The 22,017-nt window shown below is 46.2% G+C and overlaps 1 protein-coding gene across 2 annotated transcripts in view; it reads right to left on the bottom strand.

Annotated features, from left to right (window-relative positions):
* The window catches only part of LARGE1 (LARGE xylosyl- and glucuronyltransferase 1), a 494,394-nt gene extending 482,967 nt beyond the window's left edge, over positions 1-11,427 (bottom strand). The window contains exon 1 of one of the 2 annotated variants that reach the window (XM_033117375.1): positions 10,951-11,427. The gene's annotated coding sequence lies outside the window, so the exon portion shown is untranslated. The remainder of the gene's footprint in view (positions 1-10,950) is intronic. The other variant, XM_033117374.1, reaches the window with a different exon arrangement.
* Between the last annotated feature and the right edge of the window lie 10,590 nt (positions 11,428-22,017).

Here is a 22,017-nt window from a genome sequence, read left to right as displayed (position 1 = left end):
AGAGCTTATCAGGCAGAAAGAGAGGTTATTTGCACAGCTTGGCAGGTTTGGGAAAAAAGAACCAGTAAGGAAGAAAAATAATGAGTTAGAAATAGATGGAGGGTGGGGGGAAGAAAAGATGAGGCTGCAGAGAACGGGAGGGGCCAGTTCATAACATGTCCCGATAAGAAAGCAGGATGTTCCCCAGTGGCTGACAGTAAGCCAGCAAGGGCAAACACACAGAACATTCTAGAAAAACCCTCGTTCTTTAAAGATTAAAGACAAAGACTCTATCTATAAGGGATTGGACTATCCAATTTGAAAAATTGTGTTATCCAGAATGGCTTATTCTATGATTCTGAAAAGTGTAGGTTGTCATCTCTCAGCAAGGCTCTCCTCGGGCAGAGAAACACCACTGTACAGGATGCCCTGTACAGTTTTCACTTTTAAGGTGAATCAGGAGCCCAGATGTCAGAGTACCAATCATTTTGCTCTCAGTCCTCCACAGCTGCTTTAGGGAACCCCTCATGAGAAGAATTTTCTCTATTACGTCCTATATTGGGTGTCATCCAAGGCTAAGAAAAGTTTGTTCTATAACCCTGGGCTCATTTGAACACAACCCCAATACGAGAGGCTTAGGAAACTGTATTTTCACCCAAATCCCATCTCCATGCCCAGCCAAGCCAAGGGAGAAAGTGCTCTTTTAAGAATTGCTGTTACTGTCAGAAGCGGACCTTAGTCCAATAAGGCCGCTTTTCAGTGAGCAAAGAAAATCACCTCAGCCTTCAATACCAATGACTGGGATCGAAGCAAAATTTAGAAGCTTCCCTCAGCTTCCATCCTACTGTAACAGTTCTAGTCCAGTGACCTTTAAAACTTCATATATGAACTTGTACAAAAGCCTGTTCTATGACCTCCCGGCTTCCATCTCTCCCACTCCAATCTGACCCCAATATTATTACTAGCTTCTTCATGTTCCGAAAGTAGAGCTTTCAAAATTATTGAAATTAATTAATTAATTACACCATCCTCCTGATCAAAAGTCACCCTGCCTTCCACAAGCCCACAACCCCAACCTAGCTTGCCAACTTCATCTCCAACTCCTTGCTAACAGAAATCCAAGCCGGTTTATTCTGTAACACAAAAACACATACTGTGTTTCCCCAAAAATAAGGCCTAGCCAATCAGCTCTAATGCGTCTTTTGGAGCAAAAATTAATATAAGACCCAGTCTTATTTTACTACAAGACCAGGTATAACATAATAGATTATAACATAATATAATACAATATAATATAATACCAGGTCTTATATTAATTTTTGCTCCAAAAGATGCATTAGAGCTGTTTGGCTGGCTAGGTCTTATTTTTGGGGAAACACGGTACTCGTGCATTGTCGACCAAACCTGGCCCCTCTACCTCCCTTTAATTCTTCAATTCAAATTGTAATTATCTTGTGTCCAAAGCCTCAACTCAAATCCTACCTCCCTTGAGTAGGCAGCTAAAGTAAGCTCCCACCTCTGATTTCCCATCAAATTTCAGCTTCAACAATCCACAACCATTAATTGTACTGCCACACCGTTTCTATTGTTGCTCTGAGCTGTTCATTTGAATCGTCTATTGTTGCTTCACTTATCATACAATTTTCTACAATCTCTCCAACTATGTGGGAAAGGACAGAAGGCTTTCAATTTAATTTAATAAATGTTTATTAAAGGATTCCTAAGTGCTAGAAGCATAGCAGAATGCTCCCATAAATATGGTGTTTCCCCGAAAATCAGACCTAGGCGACCATCAGCTCTAATGCGTCTTTTGGAGCAAACCTTAATTAATGTAAGACCCGGTCTTATATCATAGTAAAATAAGACCGGGTCTTATATTAACTTTTGCTCCAAAAGACGCATTAAGTGCTCTTTTAAGCTGATGGTCCGCCTAGGTCTGATTTTCGGGGAAACACGGTACGACGACGGGTGGAGCCCAGCCACAGCGCCTAAGGAGCTGATGACACATAAGTGAGAGAATAAGAAACGTCTATAGGTAGTGACAGTGCCACAGAGAAGATGACAAGCACAGCTTTGGGGACTTGGGGGTCATTCCTCCTCTTACCCTGTCCTTCCACCTCCTAGTTGCTAAGACCCAGGCCTCGTACCTTCTCCCTTGACCTCCTCATGATCTACCTAACCACCTCGCGCTAGCCTTTCCCTCCCTCACCAAGACCAGGCAGGTGATCTCCTCACCTCCATGTTCCTGATGCCAAGCCAGGACCTGCACAAGTAGCTCAGTGAATGTTGGCTGAATCAGTGAAGGTAATGCCATCGAAGAGACAGACTGCACAGAGCCTACAGTAGGAAAAAGAGATTTCGACCAGACAGGATAGCAGAGAGGATGGGGAGTTTGATCCAGCAAAGGGAATAGCAATAACAAGCCCATTTAGGAAAACAAGGAGCATTTTAAGGCAATAAGCAATAGACCAGAAATAGAGATAACCCGCAGAGAAGTCACAGGACATACAGTGAAGCTAGAGAGGGAGGGGAACCTGGGAGAGGTCAGCACTGAGGTCAGCAGCGGACAGGAGTCTGAACAGCTAAGAGGCGAGTCCTGGCTCCATGCTTCATGGCAGCGTGAGCTGGGGAAGCCTCAGCTTCCACATCTGCAAAATGGGAATATAAGACCAGCCACCGCCTCAAAGGATTGTTATAAGGATCAAATGATACAAAATGATCAAATGAAAGACTGCCTGGCTCAAAGGAAGCACGTGAAGATTGTGCTTTGGGGTATGGAACAGATTAAATAGAGTATGCCAAAGGGAAGGAAGCAGAGGACAGACGCCTAACACTTACGGGGTATGAGAAGGCAGAGCCAAGGCCTGCACGAGGTGGTCAGGAAGCCTGGGCTCTGGTCCTGCCTCCCGTCTGGATCATTCTCTTTACCTCCCTTGCCTTAGTTTCCACAGCTGTGAACAGAAGCTGTTGGTCCAATGGAGCTCAAAGGTCTCTTCCAGCCCTGGCAGTGCCTCAGTTTTGCAGCTATGCCATACACAGAGAAGGCATCAATGAGTATTTACAATATTGAAAAGACCAGGTGGGAACAGGCCACATAGACAGAGAAAGGGGAGAAGACATCAAGATGGTAGAGGAGACTCTTTCGACAGCAGGCAGCGTGCTCGAGGCCCTCCCTCCCGTGTCTCATGCACTTCATCCTCCTAACTCAGAAGCCATGCCTGCTGTCCACATCTACACCTTTGCAGAATCATCACCAGCCCTGGAAATCCTATCATCAACAATCCATCCTAAGGCTTGTTGTGTTTGAAATGCTTTTTCCAAGGCGCTTTCAAGGCAGTCTGGCATGTACATGGGAGCCAGCTTTAGAGCACGCTCCTTCCTCTCGTGCCAGTTAAGTCAATATCCCTGCAAATTAGGAGGAAAGGAACACACGACACACTGCGGTATTGTACTTCCCTTGCCTTTCTACAAAGTCACCCGCGTTGGAAACATGACAGTGATCCCTAAGAGAATTCATCTGCTGATCTAAAATGTCCTTCACATTTTTTAAATAACAGCTTCCTAGAGAGGCCTCAAGGAGTCCCCGTCTGTAAGTCTACAGGTATTCACTCACCTCTCCCTCCACCATCACCCCACCCTAGTCCTGAAAACATCACCATTTAGAATTCATTCAGGAAACAAATCGTTTCCTAAAAACTACTTATTTAGTACAGATCTACCAAGCACTAAGCACCAAGCACCGTGCCCAGAGGCTGCAAAAGTCCCACCCTGCTTATCACGGCCCGTGCCTCTCTCGGCTCCTGATAGGACCACGAGATGCCATTCCCAGATGAGAGCTGACATCAGTCAAGGAGGCTGGTACACAAATAGTGTTGGCACAGGAAGGATCTATGCAACTGTTCTGGAAACAAAGCGGGGAGAGGATGGTTCCCGGTTAAGCCACAAAAATGTTAACCTTACTCAGTAATAACAAACGAGCTTATGCAGTAATAACAAACAAATGTAGCCAAAGCAGAACTAAACACAGAGTAACTCTGAAGAGGCCATGATTCCCTGCTGAATTTAAATTTTTCAAAAAGAAAGGGGAAAAAGGAATCTCCACGTGCCCAGGTTCTGCTCTAAATCCTATAAATTCAAATGTTACCATGGAAAGCTGGAAAGATCAGCAAGCCCTTTCTTCCCAAATGGCCTCGGTACTCTAGAAAAAAACTACGTTAAGAGCAAAACCTCTCCCATCAGTCAGGGCTCCATCTCCATCTGCCTTTGCTGTCCGTGCAAAGCACAGCCCCATGATGTGACAAGAGAGGCTAAAATTATGGGTGAGACTGCACTTTCTGTTCTAGCCCCAGCCTGTGGTAATCTACAACTCCAGGTTGCCCAAAATTACCTCTGGAGCCTTAAACGCCTTACATTTTATTTCATTCCTAGAACGAATTCTTTTTTGGAAACTTTCCTAAGAGATAAAGGAACGAAAAAAAAAAAACAAAACAAAGGCCCTAGATATTTCAGCTGCAGGGAAGGAGGAGCCAGTAAGCAAGCATGATTTTGATTTTTCTTTTTTAAATGTCTCATGCACATCACCTCTGTATCCTTAGGCAGAACAAAATTAATTCCATGTCTCTGCAATTGTGAAGACATGGGAACACAAATCCTGGGAACACTTACTGAATTTACTCTTTAAAACCACTTCTGGTCTTGATACATTCTTAGAGGTAGAAAGTGAGCTGGTTAAGGAACTCCTGCAGAGGGGTAGTTGTAACTGTATCTTCAGGAAGAACAGTAGTGAAATAAGCAATCTGCCCCAAGGAAGGAAGTAAGTGAAGTAACACTAGAGGTAGGTTAATGGTTACAAAGTTTATGTTACTACTGTACTTCTTTCTGTGTGTAATACAGTTAGATATTAGGCTTTTAGGCAGGTGAACCTAGTGAGTTATTTGTTAATACACTTGAGAAGTTGATATTTGAAAAATGCTTGGCTTTAATGGAACAGCGAGGCTCCCAAAAGCTTCCATCATGATTGTGTTAATCAAATAATTTGAAATACAATAAAGGAACTAACTGTTTAAAAAAGGCTTGCTATGAATCCCTTTTGTAAAATAATCTTTCTGTACACCAAACAATTACTTATCTTAAATTATTTGCTTTTAAGATCAGATTTTATATGCCAGGTTCACCTAAAATAGGGCACTCTTATACTTAGCTTCAATATTGAAATAATAATGTAACAAACCTTATATTTACATTGCACTTAACTTCAGATCTTCTCTTTCCAATAAGCACTGCCCTCCATACCCAGGAGGCCAGTGCCAGAGTGGTGAGGAGCCTTTTTTCTAGCTATTCACAGATTTGGAGGCATGAAATTAAGTTGGTTTGCATTCTTCCTGACTTGTACTTACTTCTGCAAGATTGCTTTTCTGTTTCTATTCTTCTTCCAAACATCTCCCGCTTCATACTCACCCAAAAGCTCCCCTAACAAGGTAACCTCCCTGGGCCAAATAAAAGGGCTCCCCGTTTCCACAGTAGAGTCCAGGCTTTGCAAAATCCCAAAGGGTCCACTCGGCTTTTATCTACTTAAATTGGAAAAAATTAAAATTTTCAGCATTGCTTTTTAACACAAAGCATTTAATTGTCAAGCAGTTCTCAAAGAATAGTGTCACATTCCAGAACCTACAGGTTTGCACAATACATAAAATGAGCAGGCATGTCTAGCTGCTTATATGCGAATGACCTTAGTATCAGAGAGGTTCTAATGCAGTCTGCAATATACAGAATCCAACACAGCAGACTTTGTGATTCTTTTCTTCAGCATTGCATACCGACGGTGTTTGATATTTCAATGCACAGTACACCTTTGAACTGGTCAGACCTCTTCCCATTTCAGAGGTAGAAAGCTAGAAAACCTAATGAGTAGTCTGAGCTTTGCCACTCAATAGCTTAAGACCGTTGCCTCTCTTGGCCTCTAAATTCCTAGTAACAAAACAAAAACTCACTTATGTATAGAGACTGGCCTGATGCCCTGACAGGTCAAGAGGTACTGTAAGGTCACACAGCAAGTTAGCATAGAATGATGCAACACTAAAACCTGGATCTCCGAATCTCATTTATACCCCTTTGCCTCCCACTCAACACAGGGAAGGATAGGAAAGACAAAACACACACACACACACACACACACACACACACACACACACACACAGGCTACTTTTACCTCCACTGTCCTGGCTTCTGTTTCTGAAAACCTAAATATACTTGGCCTTGCAGATTGCTGTGATTTTCCATTCTCTCCAGTACCTTCTGGTGGTTACGCTGTTGCTTTTCATCCCCACTTATATAGATTCCTCATTCCATGAAACACATGGCGTGTGCACACACACACCCATCCTCAATATTATAAAGCTCTTACTTTTCCAACAGCAAAAAAAGTTTAGGCTAGAGCCAAAGGTTCAAATACAGGAACCGCGGCCAAGTGTTAAACACGACCATCACTCTACCCAGAACACATCTGACGAGATGGAATTTGTTCTCACAGAGACGGATTTTTTTCCCCCACAGTATATCATTTGTCAAGTAACATTGCCATTGCTCCCACTGCTGCATAATCACATAATGGAAGCCCAGATGTAATTCATGTACACAAGAGGGCAGGCTCACGGCCGATAAGGGACCTTTTTTCTGCATTGCTAATAGTTTGTTAAAGAATAGGCAAAATTCTCTATGTAGACGAATAAAGGACAAAAAAGAAATTTCCTTTTTCTGTTTTTAATAACCATGTGGGATGATCTACTAGTACCCCTGGATCTTATCCAGCAACTGTTCTCGCCACCATTTAAACACACAGAGCACGGAGCTCAGAATCCTATTAAATTATTTCCCTTCTAACACCAAGCCTCCCTCTTCCTGAACAGCCCATCTTCCAGCCACACTAACTACTGACTGTTCTCCATTCACACTGCATACTTTAAGGTTTCCATGGGGCTCTTCCCGCCTAGGTTTCCTCTCCTTTCTACTATCCTGGCAATCTCAAACTCATCCTTTGAACAAATTTGTACAATAGTACTCAGCTTGTAGAAATGGTTCAATGTCTGCCTCCCCCAAAAGGACTATAAACTAAACGTGGAAGCTCTGCGGCCTCCCCAGGGAACGTGCTCTCTGCTACAGAATAGGTGTTCAATTATTATCTGCTAAGTTAAAAAAAGAAAAGCCTTCTAACACACATTTAATTAAGCCTTAACTTTACTGGCTGCTGCCTACTACTGTCCAAGTGCCAGTGTGGTCAGAGGGGCACTGAGTACCGCCCTGTGTCAAAATGCTCCAGAGTGGGGCAGCAACGCCTCCTCCACACTAGCGGACCCTGTGGGGTGGCAGTATCGCACAGGTGTGTCCGTGGCAGCGTGCCTGGAGCTGTCAGGCCCTAAGGAAGGCCAGTATCCTGCCTCAACTTCTTACTCAACCTCTGCCATCCGGCTTCCCTGAAATTCGCAAGACTTCATTTATGCCTTAGGACCACGGTATATATCTTCTCCAGGACCAGTTTCCACGAGTTGATGCTCAATGGCAAATTTAATAGTGTTTTCCTGTTACAATCTCTTGCCCCTTGGCTAGACTGCGCCTATGAGAATCAATCTATAAAGCCTTAATAGCAGAAATAAAGCTTTATGCTGACCATTTTCCCTAGACCACAACAATAGCTCCCCTCAAACTACCTAAACAGGCACTATACATATGGGTAAAGCATCACAAACACAATCCACCAGATCCCAGAGTTCAGGGAAATATAATAACTCATGCAGGATCGCAGGTTCATATAGTGAGTCTAATTCCGCATGCCGAGTTGGGTCCTTTAGAATCCAGCAAGACCTAAATCTTGGCAACATTTGCCCCTTTTTCGTGCCAGTATTCTCAACTGAGTCGTCTCTTCTTGGACTCTACCTCTCACCTGTCCTGTCTGCCCACCTCTGGAGTCAGCTTTGATAAGAGTTGGCCGCTGTGGATAAGGTGAGCCTGGGTAAGCCGAGGCTTTGTTCTTCGGCAAAATAGAATTATCTTCCAATTCGGCTGGAAGAAACCCAGACACTAATGATTTAATACTGTGAAAAATGTAAACCTGGACATTAGTGATTTACTACTGTTAAAAGTGCAGAGAGCATCTGAAAGTGCAACTACATTATCAAATGTTAAGTTACATCTGTACACAGTTGACCCTTGAAAACAACACTGGGTTTCGGGGCACCCATGCCCACGCAGTCAAAACTCATCTTATAACTTCTGACTCTACAGTCTGCAGTTCGCGTCTGCAGATTCAACCCACCGTGGATTAAAAATAGTATTTTTGATCCTCGGTTCGGAATCCACGACTGGGAATGTGAAAAGACTGTTTCCCATCCGGCCGGGGTTTGGTGAATCCCCAGACGCGAAACCTGCGGCCAGGAAGCGCTGCCTGTGTTTGTTGATAAAAAAAAAAAAAAAAGGGTGTAGAAGGGGACCCATGTAGTTCAAACCTGTGTTGTTCAAGCGACGACTGGAAATACAAGGTATGTACATTTAAGAGAATGATGGTGAGAAATTTTAAGTTTAATGGAGTCAATTCTAGACTCCATCTAAAACAGAGGAAGCAGGATTTTATGAAGACTGCTGAGGGTGTGCTTTCCAGAAACCAAAAAGGGGAGTTTTGATTACAAATCCTTAAGGAACTTCAAGTTAGCATGATCTAATTGCCCAAAGGATGGAGTCTGCAGGAGGGTCTGTCTCCCAAAAATGGATAGCCCTCATATAGTTGGAGATTACAACTGCGTTTTTCCGAGTCCCATGGAACACTTTGCAGTTAACCTGTTCTGAGTTGTTCAAATGAGGCTTTAGACGTGAGTAGGCGCATGGCCTCCCCCTACGCATGGGGAATCCACTCATTAGGGCACAAACGCACTGGGTACCAAAAAGTTAGGTCCATGAGCCCTAAGAAATAAACCACAGTTTTTGTAACATAGGTCAGTCCTTGCGTTTCCTTCATCAGTAGTGGAATAGAAAACTAGTCCCCCCTAGTGTCCTGCCACTGTAGGTGGCTGACGGAGACATTCCTGCATTCAGCATCCAATGTAAAACACAGCTCAGGAACCCAGACCAAACCTTCGCCTCCCTCCAGAGAGATGGAGGCACTTCCGGGACCTACGGTGAGATGAAAACCTTTCATTTCATGTCCAAGGCCCTTTTAGGTAAGGTTTAAAAGGCAAAGGAATCTGCATTTTCTCACACCGAAAAGTTAACCTACATTAAGTGAAGAGGGCCCAAGCTTGTTAGTGACTTCAGCCCACTCCACAGTGATGGATCTTTTCTTTAAAAATCTCTCCATCCTACTAAGGAGATTTATTTCCTTTCCCCCACCACTCTTGAAAATCCACTAAGATCTAAATCTTGATGACTTTTGCCTCTCTGTCCCAGTGAGTTTTCTTCCCGGGATGGAATTAACAGGGCCAGGCTGGATAAATGTGTGTTCTCCTCAAGCAATTTTCACTAAAGTGAAGTACTCTTGAGAAATAAAGGTACACTAAGAGATATGGGAAACCTTAAAGCCCTGAGGTGGTTTTTTTTTTTTTATCCCCGGTGAGGACTCAGCATGCCTGAGAGTAATTCATTCATGTCACCCATTTGTGCGAGATGAGAAAAGAAACCAGCACTCCATCCCTTTCCTCATTTAGAACCTTCCCTTATCTTAAGTCTATCAAAGCTGACTCCTGAGGTGGGAAGACGGGACAGCTGAGGAGGAAAATCCACCTGAGGTGACTGTTTCCACAAGTGAATAAGTACGCTGGGTTCCACCTGTGTCAGAGGGATAGCATCTGTATTTAGGTGAGACGAAGGCCCCACCTACCCCCCTCCCGCAGTCCCCCAGGAAAGAAACAGGAGCCTGAGGTCTCTCCTGGGGCACTTACATAAGACCCTGTAAAACTTCCTGTGACATTCACAGAAAATGTAAGCTGCTATTTTGCTCCCTCAAGAGATTATTTTAATGGACTGAGTGACAAAATTCGCGGATTCGGAATTCAGCAGAAATCTGCTCAACCGAGGTATATCAGCTCAGGGACGAAAAACATCCATCCCCATTAAACAGGGTCACCCAGGGGGAAGGATTCAATGTCGGAGAGACAATCTGTTCCCTCCGAAGTGACCCATTTAAAATCAGATTGTTCCAGAGGAAGCTCATAGGTTTAATAAATTTCAAACAGGAACCAGCAGGCTTTGCAGAACTGAGGTTCCTTAAAAGAAAATTTAAAGAAGGTAGTAAGACAATGTACAAAATAACCTAAGGAGGCACAAAGTTTGGAGTCACTCACTCCACTTCAGAAACAGTGACATTCACAAGAATGTCTGGGTCGCTAGGTATTGATCCATCACTCATTACAAGCAGTTTTGTCTCATAGAAGTGACTCTGCTTGGGTTTCCTCTCTACAGATATCGCTGCCACCCAACCTCTCTGTCCTACAGAGGGACTCGCAGGCTATGGCTGCACACCCCAAATCCGGCTCCACTCTGCAACAAGGAGCAAAGAAAAAAAGTTCTTCACAGCATGACGCCAGGAAAGGCAGGTGGGGATCGCCCAAGAGGGATGGACCGTTCCAAACACAACATGTTCCTCCAAAGCACAGGTGCGGGAAAGCAGAAGTGGGGAGCGGTTTGGGGGTGCGGGCACATCACCTCCAGGTGCTAACGAGAAACTCCTCTTTGCATGCTCCCAGTTAGCAGGCTGTGTGCCTAGGAGCGGGGCAAGCTCTGGGACGGGTCCCGGGGACAAGAGTTTCGAGGACTTCCACCTCCAGCCTCTCCAGGGCTCCCGGCCCAGGCAGCAGGTGTGCCCACACTCTCTCCCTTTCTGTCAGAATCCTGAGTACAGTGGGTACCAGCTACAGGTTCGGAGAACTTGTCCAGCGCCGCTAACCAGGGCGCCCCTGCGGTGGCTCTCTGGCACCCCCGGGCTCTTACCTTTGCCGTGACTGCTGCCAGGAAGAGAAAGACCATGGAAGAGCTGGGTGGCACGGGGGCGGCGCCTAGGAGGTGCAGAGGGTCCGAGTAGGGGTCCCAGCAGGAAGAACAGCTGTGCCAAGCATACACTTCGGGGCGATCCCAGGCTTCAAACGCTGCGGGAAGGGTCCGAGCCGCCCAAGCTGACCGCTCTCTCTTCTTCCTTTGCCGCCGGCGCCGCTGCCTGGAGCTGCTCCCTGCCTCCGGGACTCTTCCGAGCCGGGGGTGCCCCTCATGGGCAGTGGCCTGGGTCCTCCTGGGACTGCGTGCGGGGAGGGGGCGTTCGGTTGAGACGCCGGGCAGCCACCGGGGCCAGCTCCACCTCCCGCGCTACCCGCCGCTTCACCCCTTCAGGGCAGGGCCTGTCCGCTCCTGGCCCGGCGAGGCGAGCGCGGCCGCGCCCCCAGCTTCAGGAGTCCGGGCTCCCGCGCGGCAGCGGGGCAAAAGCAGTCGGGCCGGGCGCCGAGTGCGGCGGCCGGCGGGGGGGCGGGGGGGCTGCAGCCAGCCGCGGCGCCACCTCCCCCAGGGCCTGCGCTGCCCGCCCGCGGCTCCGCGGGAAGGAGGCGCTAGAAAGGGCCTCGCCCCGGCCTGGGGCTCGGGACTGGGGGCGCGGGGCCGGGGGAGGCGCCCCGGGAAGGTCACCGAAGCGGAGGCGGGGCTCAGCGCGGTGGGTGCGGGGAGCCGAGGAGGACGGCCCCGCTGCCGCCGGGAGCGCTCGGCGGCCTCGGCCGCCGCCGCCTCCGAGACGCGCCTGCTTCCCCGAGCGCCCGGCGCTCGGAGCTGGGCGGCTGCTGCAGCCGCCGCCGGCTGCCGGGCGCCGCTGGCCGGAGCCGGCGCGCGATCCCCGCCTCCCGGCCGGGGCCAGGCGGGGGCCGCCGCGCGGAGGCTGGCGGGGGGGGCCGGGCGGGCGAGCGCTGGGGTCCGGGCTCCGGGCTCCGGGCTGGCCCCACCGCCGCGTGCCCAGAGCGCGGGGATCGCTCAGCAGCTGCAGTGACTGTGTGTCTGTGTCATGTCTGTGCAGCTGGGGGGAACCGCGAACCCGAACTGGGCTCCGAGCGGAGGCGGGGCCAGCGCCCGCCTGGGCGCCCACCCCCACCCCGTGATGGCGCAGCCGGCCAATGGCTGGCGCCGCAGCCCCGAGAACTGAGAGGCCACCCCTGCCTAGGCTCCGCCCACCAACTAGACTCCTCCCTCCGACTTCTTCAGCCTGCTCGCACGCAGGCGGAAGCAACACCCGGATCCGGGATCCCGGCCCGGGTCAGGATGAAAGGGTGCAAGCTGGGAGCTCCCCGCCCTTCTTCCCCAGCCCGGCCTCTCACGGCCGCTTCGGGCTTGGCGAGCCTCGCGGAAAGAGGGGGAAGGGAAGCGGGGCGGCTCCGCAGCTGCGGCCGTAGAGATGCTTGCAGGCTCGCAGGGCCGTGCTGCCCGAACACTCCCCCTTGTATAAAACAGCCGTCGTAGGAAGTGGGAAGTTTTCTACCGCTTCCACCTCCTACTCGGGTCGCCGCTTCTCTGGAAGGTGAGCAGAGTATGGGCACCCTGAGGCGGCGAGAAGCCACGTTGAAGGGCTTTGACAGCATCGTTTAGGGCTCTTTATGCAAGATTCCGGTCCAAGGCTCCCTGTTCTTTCGGGGAAACTGCACTTCTTTGCACCCCTCACCCCATACACATACCCCATGCACACACAGCCCTCCCCCTTTCCGTTCAGATTTCATTCCTGCTCTTTCCCTCCCAGCACAAGAGCCCGTGCCTAACATCCCTCTGAATGGACTTCAGCCTCCCTGTCCTGAAGACGAGATGAGGCGCCGAGAGGCCTCTCAGGACACGGAAGGAGTGGGCAACGGGGGCGGGAGTATGACAGTGGAGGAGGCCTGGAGAGAAAACCCCGAGGAGGAAAAAGCAGAGCGGCAGGGACAGAAAAAGGACGCAGACGGATGGACAACTCTGGGAGACCGGAGCTCCGGCGCGCGATCCAGCTCCCGGGTTTTTTCTCTGCTCGGTCCCAGGGCTTCTGGGGTCCCCTTCCCCCCCGGGTCCCCACCTCTTCCTAGCCCGGTGGGCTGCAGGGTCTCTGCCTCTCCTTCACGCGCCTCTCTCTTAGCTCTTGGACTCAAGATGAGCCCACCCTAGTTCTTGGAAGGTGCAGGGGAAGGATGCAAAAGCAGAGATAAAGTGCGATGGTGGGGTTGGGAAGGGGGTGCGTAAGAAAAGGACGCCGCGCTTGGGCTGCAGCGCTGACCCCACTCCCCAGAGGTCAGGTTGCGAGCCCCAGGGCTTTGGAGGTACCGCCCCTTGCTCCGCTCCGGACCTGGCTCCTACCTAGGTAGCCTGACTCTTGGCCTTTATCTAGACTCAGCTGGGACCCTTCTCCCAACCCCTCCCTTCCCTCCAGCTCTTTAAGCAAAGACCCCCACCTCCTTCCACCACCACCACCACCACCACCACCACCACCACCACCACCACCACCACCACCACCACCACCACCTCCACCGGCTGTCCCGCAGCTCTGGAGTGCTGTTTACCTAATCTCAGTGGCAGACCGAGCCTAGGAGTATGCGAAAAGGAGGTAGCGGTTTTCACAGCTGCGTCCCCGGCGAAGAAGTAAAAAAAAAAAAAAAAACACGTTTCCTTTGGAGCTTTGGTATAAGTTAACTGCGAAGCTAGCTAGGGTCCTGCTGTCTTATCTCTGCGGTAATGAGTTTCACTCTGCACGTTTACAAGGATTGGAGATCGTAACTCGTTTTGATGCCATTACAGTGTCCGAAAAGAACATTATATGATAAAATATTATCTAATATCCTAGAGACCATTAGAGTGTCAAAGTTTAATGCCAAGCCTTTTAGCTGGAATGCTGCTTCGTTCTTCCTCTGATGTTCAGCCCTGCTCTAGAACGCGCTGAAAACAAGAGGATCGTTTTCATTTTTTGCGGGCAGGCTGTCCTTCCTTCCTATTCTCTTCCTCTTCCCCTACTCCAACCATCACCCAGAACCGGGTAAAGTTAAAGGAAGAATTTGGGCTTTCTTTTTATTCATTGCTTTGATTCACTTCATCAGTGGTGCAAAATGCATTAGCACAATATATTAGCATATTAATAAGGGTATCGTGACTGAGGCAGGGAAGGAAGACCTGAAATTTACAAGCAAAGGGAAATAATGGAATAACATCAGAAACTAAAAGATAAGCAAGTGGAAAAGAAATATCTCCATTGCAATTACCCAAGTGGAGAGCATTCTCCAGATTGGATTTTAGAAAGAAAAATATGACCATGGTGGGGCAGCGGGGGGTGTGTGGGGGGTGGGGGGCATTATTCATTCTGGTCAGTAAAGTACATGAAGACATTTATTTCATTATTAGGGGATTTCACAAAAATTACTTGCATGCGTTAATAAGCACCTTAAATGTGTAAAAGCTTAGCTCTATCAATTCAATGTTGCAGTGTTATAAAATCAGTAGTATATCTAATGTTCTAAATAATACGAATGTTATCAGACTGAAATAATTAAACTGCACCCTTTTGTTATTTAATATGGCAAGACCCACCCAAGCCCCACATTTAAAGAATTCTTTTGTCCCACCAATAGGTAAGCTGTACTTGCCTATGAATTAGAGTCCTTTGACACAAACCAGGATATGTCTTAAGTTTCAACTGTGACATAATACTGTATGAGGAATGCAGAATAAAGTAAGGTGATATATCCGTTATTTCTGAAGAATCTGAACTGCTTCTGCTAAGAACTGAGAATTGAAAAAATAGGGAGCTCTCTAAACCAACTGTTACCTATTTATCTCCACAGGGTTATTGTACCTGTCACAGGAGATTCAGAAAGGTCTCTTTAATCAGGGTCAAGGAGACCTAATCCTAAGAAACCTGTCTAAAAATGGCCACTAGGGGGCCCTAAAGGCATCTCAAAGAGGGAGCAAGGAAACGTGCTCTGACCTCGGCTTCTCCCAGTCTCATTTTCTGTGCACCTGATGGAACTGGGATCTAAAGTTAAGATCAAGGTGCAAAGTCTGGAGGCTAGTCGGGCTTTATGCTTTAAAAAAGACCAGAGTCCCATTTTAATTCATAAGTCAGGAACTTAGTTTCCCAAGTCTTCTCCCGCCTCCAAAAAACCACAACAGAAAGGAATTTCGCACTCAGAGATGAAGGTGGTCTGCTACTCTTACCATCTTAAAGTCAACCCAATTATTTTTATTATTGCAGATAGAGCCCCTTTCTAAGATTATAGGGCTGTTTCTTGAATATTTTGAATGGTCTTCAAGTGCTAAGTAACAAGATGAATCCTCACAGGGGTGATACGAAAAATATTTGCCAACCAACCCCCTTATGGGAATTCAAGTCAGCCATCAGGGAACTAGCACACCTGGTAGGACAGGTATTAATTTTTTAGTGCTGGGTTCCGATGAAATGGTGGTTTGAGGGCAGGGTGGTTTGAGGGGGGATTGTAGTGGCAAGTGGGGGTGATGAGGCTGGAGTTGTGATGAGGGAAGTGGAACTCACTGCAGGGGACACTTAACCAGCCAGTGTGAAGGTTTTCAATATTTTAACAAGTGATGGTATGTTTTTCAAAACACCTGAGTAATATCAGGCCTGATCATACATAAAACTAACCAACACTGTTTGTAGACTTTTAATATCTAGCAATCAAATTTTCAGGGCTTCCAAATCCTTAGCAGTTACATATCTTTATCTTCCCCACATCCTACCTGTAAATAAGGTTAAGATGTCCTTTAAGAGAATCAAGAATGAAGCAGCTCTCAGGCTACACAGACATACAGAAGCCTAATTATCCTTCAACCCATGCTGAAGAAATGTCTCCAAAAGATGTCCTATCTAGACATATTTCAAGTGAAAATTCAAGTGCCAGCCATGAAACATTCCTCTGTCATTCAGGCCAATAAGCAGACGATATTCATTCCTGAGCAAAGCAAAATGCCTTCATCTGAGCTAAGCAGGGAAGAAGCCACTGGATAGCTGAAGAATTAAAGAAAATATTGCAAAAGCCACCAAATTAACACTACTAGAAGTGTGATCAGAACAGAATTTAACTAAAAACAAAGTGAGTCTAGAATTGAAACATGAGACGAGGAATGAGGACAGTCTTCGTGGAATAAAAAACAGTTTATGTTCCCATCATCATGTTCATGAAGCAGGCAAGATACAGGTGTTCTCAAAATAGCGTTATTAACTTTCAGAAGACTTGCCACTGCTAACCTCAGAACCAGCTAATTAGAACAAAATTGGCTTTAAATGGAGAATCCCTTTGTCTTTATGAAAGAGTATATTCTCTCACTGACAATGAAAGTCTGTCAGAATAAAACAACCTGTCAGGTATATGGATCCCTGATCACCTTATGATAAAATGCTTACCTGGGGACCCATAGGCCTTCTGGAGACCGGAAGGAAAAAATCAGTGTTGATGAAGTTAATGTAAAGGGCAGAGCAAGCTTTTCTCCTGAGGTCCCGGAACCCATGAAGAAAAAGGGGACCTCAAGCTTAGTGGACCACAAGCCTCAAGACAAAAATGAAAGAGAAAAAAAATTCAGACATTGGTAAAGGCATCAAAGTCTTGAAATAAAGAGGGTGCATATACCTTTTGGAGCTCTTGAGTGAGAGACCCTGTTTAAATGGCAGTCATAGTTATGTGGGTATATTTTATCACTTCTTGCTTTTTTCCCCCGTCTCTATGGAAGGGACCCATAGAACAGGACATCTGAAACCTGATGTGCTTTCAGATCCCCTGGGAATCTTGTTCAAATGCAGATACTGACTCAGTAGGCCTGCGGTGGGGACCAAGATCCTGCTTTTGAACAGGTTCCTGTCTTGGACCTTTGACTACACTGAATTGCAGGGATGTAGAGGACATTTGGTGGTAGTCAACAACATCCTATTCTCCCACTCCTGTTCCAAAGAATATGGTGTTAGTAGGATTCCCCAAAAAGTATACCCTGAGACAGAGAGTTGGTGGGCAAGAAACTTATTAGGGAAGTAATTCCAGGAAGTACAGTGAGAGGGTGAGGAAATGAAGCAGGAAAGGGAGGAAGGGGTTTCTCTTACATGCATCCTCAAAACATCCTAAGCAATATGGATAAACACTCAGACTCAGCAATTCTAATCCTCCCTACTCCTGGTGAGTTATTAAATGGTCAGTGGGTACTCGGTGCTGATAAGGACCCTCTGAGAGACTGTAGAATGGCATTGTCCAAAACAACTTTGTGTGATGGAAATGTTCACTATGTTTGCGTGGTCCCATATGGTAGTCACTCACCACATGTGATTGGTGTGCTTCACATGAGGTTCGTGTGACGCAGCAACTGACTTTTTTATTTTATCTAATGTTGATTGATTTAAATTTAAGAAGCCACATGTGGCTACTGGCTGCTGTGTTGGAAAGGACAGATGTAGAACAGAACTCAGAATTGTCCCACTAATGGCCAGGAAACCTAGAAGATTATTTCTCCACCAGATCCCTTCAGTTGTCGAGGGTTTCTCCTGGGAATTAGTCAGATTCTAGCACTTTCATCATGTTCTTCTGACCAGAGAATACCCATCGCAGAGAGGAACCGTTGCTTAAGGGAAGAACACTTCAGTGTATGTGTCAACTGTCCATCAGAGATGGAAGTGGTCACCAAGGTGGGTCTAGGGGATATGAGCAAGGTACTGATAGCATTTACTAAAAGAACCCAGATTTTATTTTGACCTACCTCCAGTTCTAGAAGCAGACCCTGAATAACATAAGCTAAACCGTGCATTCCATATGCCTGACTACCATCATTGGTGCAAGACTGAGTAGATAACCTCGGCTGGTTCAATCAAGGTGACTCTTAGGACTCTTGTTTGGAATGCTGGACTACTAAATGTATTCGTTCTCTTCTGGACCATGTGATCTATAGATACAGAGATTAGTACTTCTGCAGCCATTTTGCTGCTCCAAAAGATAAGACTGACACTGAGACTAGCACGGCACTTTTCTGTCTGAAAACCTAACCTGTATCAGGATTGCTTTGAGCCCCAAGTACAGAACACCCAGGCAATAGGACCTTAAACAATAATCACACATAATAGTCTCAAGAAATCTCAAGTAGGCAAGGCCAAGTTTGGTGCAGTAGCTCAATGGTTTTGTCAAGGACCCAAGATCATTTTATCTAATCTGCCACTCTGCCATCCTCTGCACATTGGATTTATGTGTGGTCTTATGGTCACAAAATGGCTGTGCTAGCTCCAAACATCATGTTCTCAAACCTACATCCAAAGCAGAAGGACTACTAGATTTCCCTGTTAGGATGGACTTTGGCTAGTCATAATTCACCTTCTGGAGATGGAACATTGTTAGATTTTATTAACAAAGAAGAATTACAGGAGGCAGTCCTTGGGTATCAACTAATAATGCCTACTCTAGGACACTTGGTAACACCATTGAAACACCAAAAAGGACCAACCCTGAAATGTATCCTATCTCTGAACTACTTTATGTAAGCCAGTAAATCTAACTATTGTGTAAGTTTTAGTTGGGGTTTCTCTTACATGCATCTTCAAAACATCCTAAGCAATATGGATAAACACTCAGACTCAGCAATTCTAATCCTCCCTTCTCCTGGATGCGATGACAGCTGATCCTGGAAGGATACAAAAAGCTCCCTCTCCCCCAGAGAGTGAAATTCGGTTTGGAAATCATTTGCTATTTTCTGCTTGGTATGAACAGATACCTAGAGGCCCCCTGGGAATCAACCTGCTGCTCCCACACTGCACCCAATACCCATCACAGATGGTTGGTCTGCCCAACTACAACTTTGCTTTGCCCGAGGATCCATTCATCATTCTAATCCCCTGCTGAGTCTGGAGTCAAATCCTGAGACCCAGCCTCCTTGGTTGTTTATTTAACCATCCTCACCCCAGCCGTATAGTTTCTGCCAGGATTTCTATCATGGGAGATGGAGCCTGCCTCCAGAACCTTTGTTTTGACCTTTGCAGATCTGCATTCCAAAAGAACCCGGCTTGAGAACTGCCTGTAACAGCTCCTTTCTCCAAGGGCAACTGGACCTTTGGCTTTTGTTTCTGTATGTTTGGACTTGATTGTGCTGCGGTCACAGAATGTGGGGATTTGGGTTGATGACCCCTGTGTGGTGGGGGCAAGTCACTGTGTCCCAAGTGAGACTTCCAAACGCAAGCCTCAAATTGGTCTCTGCTCTCTAATAGGAGATTATGGGATGCCTGGAAGCCTGAGAAGGGCTGTTTCTCACAGTGTTTTACCCAGTCCTGCTAGAAAGTCAGGAATTTCTCATCTTAAACATTATTTTGAAAAAGGGAAAACTGCTCACTTAAAAAGATTTAAAAAATGTAAGCTGACTGTGTAGAATCCTGTGGCCCATGGTTAACTGGGTCGCTACTATTCACACATAATTCCCGTGCTATGCATCCTATGGGGTGGGTGTACTGGGGAGAGTGGGAGGAATGAAATGTGGAGGTGGTTCTTACACTTGAGAATCTCCAAATCCCATTCAGGAGGCAAAGCATTTACTTTGAAGAGTTAAATGACTGCAAACGTTCGATAGATACAAAGAGTTGTCTTTGAGTCTTCTTAAAGGGTGCAGTAAGGATAAGCAGTGCTATGAATCTGGCAGAGAGATGACCGTGGTCCATCTTGGCTTTGAAAGATTTCTAAAAGCAGGCGGTTCTTGTTGGGCTTTGAAGGTCTGGTGGTTAGGTAAAAGGAAAGAGATTCAAGCTTTGAGAAACAACAAAGATGTTAAACAGAAGGTGTGACTGGTTAAGGTGACACGTTTATTTCAGGGATCAGAGACTGGAAAACTAATTTGGGTCTAGACTTATGTGACAAATCGTATCTGAATCCCCACTGTGTGTCAGTTACTGTGCTGAGCATTGAGGATTTTAATAAAATCCTTGTTCTTTTAGTTACTGAGAGCCAAGTGGATAAAGGAAAAAAACGTTAAAAGGTGACCGATTACATTCTTAGCTTTTCATTGACTTCATCTACTGGTTTTCCTCAGTCTCCAGGCTCTGTGCATCCTTCAAATCTATTCCCTCTGCTTCATCCACACTGTTACTGCCTTGGCTCAAAACTTTGTATCTCTCACCTGGAATCTTGCAAAACCCATGTGGCTATCTTCAAACCTTTCCCCCTTCCTACATGCTAGTCAAATGAGCTTCACAAAGTAAACCTGAGCATATTTCTTACTAACGCTTTACTTCTGTCTTATTTATTCTAATTCCTTCAAAAAACTATCTATAATTCTAGTTTGCCAACTTTCTGTGCAGATCTGGGGTACCAGCCCCAGACTGGGAAGGATAGGATTTCTCCACGGCCTGTCCAAATGAGTCCAGAGCTTCACTTGAAAGCCTCCTCTGAAGTATCGATCCTGAAGTATTAATCGGGTTTGAGTAGAAAGGAAGAAACCAGAGACAATACAAAAAAAAAACTTGAGTAATGATTTTTCTATGGATTTGCGATCCATTAGGCACTATTCAAAACACTTTCATGCATTAGCTCATGTAGTCAGACTAAACCCTCTGAGGTAGTTACTATTATTATCATGCCAGTTTACAGATAACTAGGACAGAAAAAAGTCAGATACTGTAACTATGTGAGGTGATGGATGTTAACTAGACTTGCTATGGTTATCATTTCACAATATATACAAACATCGAATCATTATGTGTACATCTGAAATTAACATAATGGTACCATGTTTCCCCCAAAATAAGACCTAGCCAGACAATCAGCTCTAATGCGTCTTTTGGAGCAAAAATTAATATAAGACCCAGTATTATATTATATTATATTGTATTGTATTGTATTATATTATATTATATTATAAAGACAGTCTTATAGTAAAATAAGATCAGGTCTTATATTAATTTTTGCTCTAAAAGACGAATTGGAGCTGATCGTCCAGCTAGGTCTTATTTTCAGGGAAACACAGTATATGTCAAGTATAGCTCAATAATAAAAAATAAGAAAAAGTCAGATAATTTACCAAAAGTCACAGTCAGTAATAGTAGGTCTGGATCCCCCCACACAGTCATTTCTAGAGTCTGTGCTCTTAAGCACCAGGCCATATTGCCTCTGTGAAATGTGAGCACTAGAACAAATGAAGGAATTCTAACAAAAACTTAGAAGTTGAAGGTACATCTCAGAGCTGCTAGCACTGAGCTGCAGGGGCTGCTCACAACCTTGCCTGACGGCTAGGGAGGGAGCGGGTAAAGAGCCAGGCTAGCTCCCTGTACTCTCTGTCTATATGTGACATCACTATAGCTGTCATTCACCATCCCGTTGTCTTAACCCCTAATCACTTCTGAGGGGGCTACCTAGTTAGCACCTAGCACTGATCCACACCTTTCCTTATGTTCCATTCTACTCTTCACTGCTTCACTGTAGATTTAAATTTTTCTACTTATTTTACATGTTTTTGTTTTCCTTACAATTCTTACTGATGTCACCTGTCCTCCTTTGATTTCATTTTCTTTGTCTTGACATCTTGGCCACGCAGCTCCAGTTCTATAGATGTCAAGCAGATTCTCAAGTATTGCTTTATTCCCTAGGGTCGATCATTTTGAGAGAATTCCTCTTTCTCATGTCTTTAGGACGTGCTTCCCTTCCCCTGGCTCTGCAGTTGTTTTGGTTGGCTTCATCTGCTGGTGGTTTCCTTTTCATTCATCTCAAATGAGAGCCCGTGCCTCTACACCCCACGTTTACCGACACGCTGCGAATGGATTTCCCTTAGCTCAGTTCTCAGGGTGGTAGTTCTGAACTGTTTTCCAGATCTATAGCTGGGCAGAGATTGATATGTACAGATAGCTCCTGGCCCAAGCTCCCCTCCCTGGCTGACTTGTGTCATGTGCTGCTTGCTGGGCTGAGAATATATCTTCTCTTTCCCTGCCACCTGACTCTCCGATACTCTAAACAAGAGGAGAGTGCAAAACTACAATTCCCTGTTCTTCCTCTCACTGTACTTCCCACTGCTACATTACCTGGGAAGACTACACCTTTCAGACTCTGCTTAGTGGAG

Source organism: Rhinolophus ferrumequinum, chromosome 10 (genome assembly GCF_004115265.2).
Source record: "Rhinolophus ferrumequinum isolate MPI-CBG mRhiFer1 chromosome 10, mRhiFer1_v1.p, whole genome shotgun sequence".
NCBI classification, from domain to species: Eukaryota; Metazoa; Chordata; class Mammalia; order Chiroptera; family Rhinolophidae; genus Rhinolophus; species Rhinolophus ferrumequinum.
The sequence above is the reverse complement of the archived record's forward strand: the minus strand, read 5'-3'. Positions and strand labels throughout refer to the sequence as shown.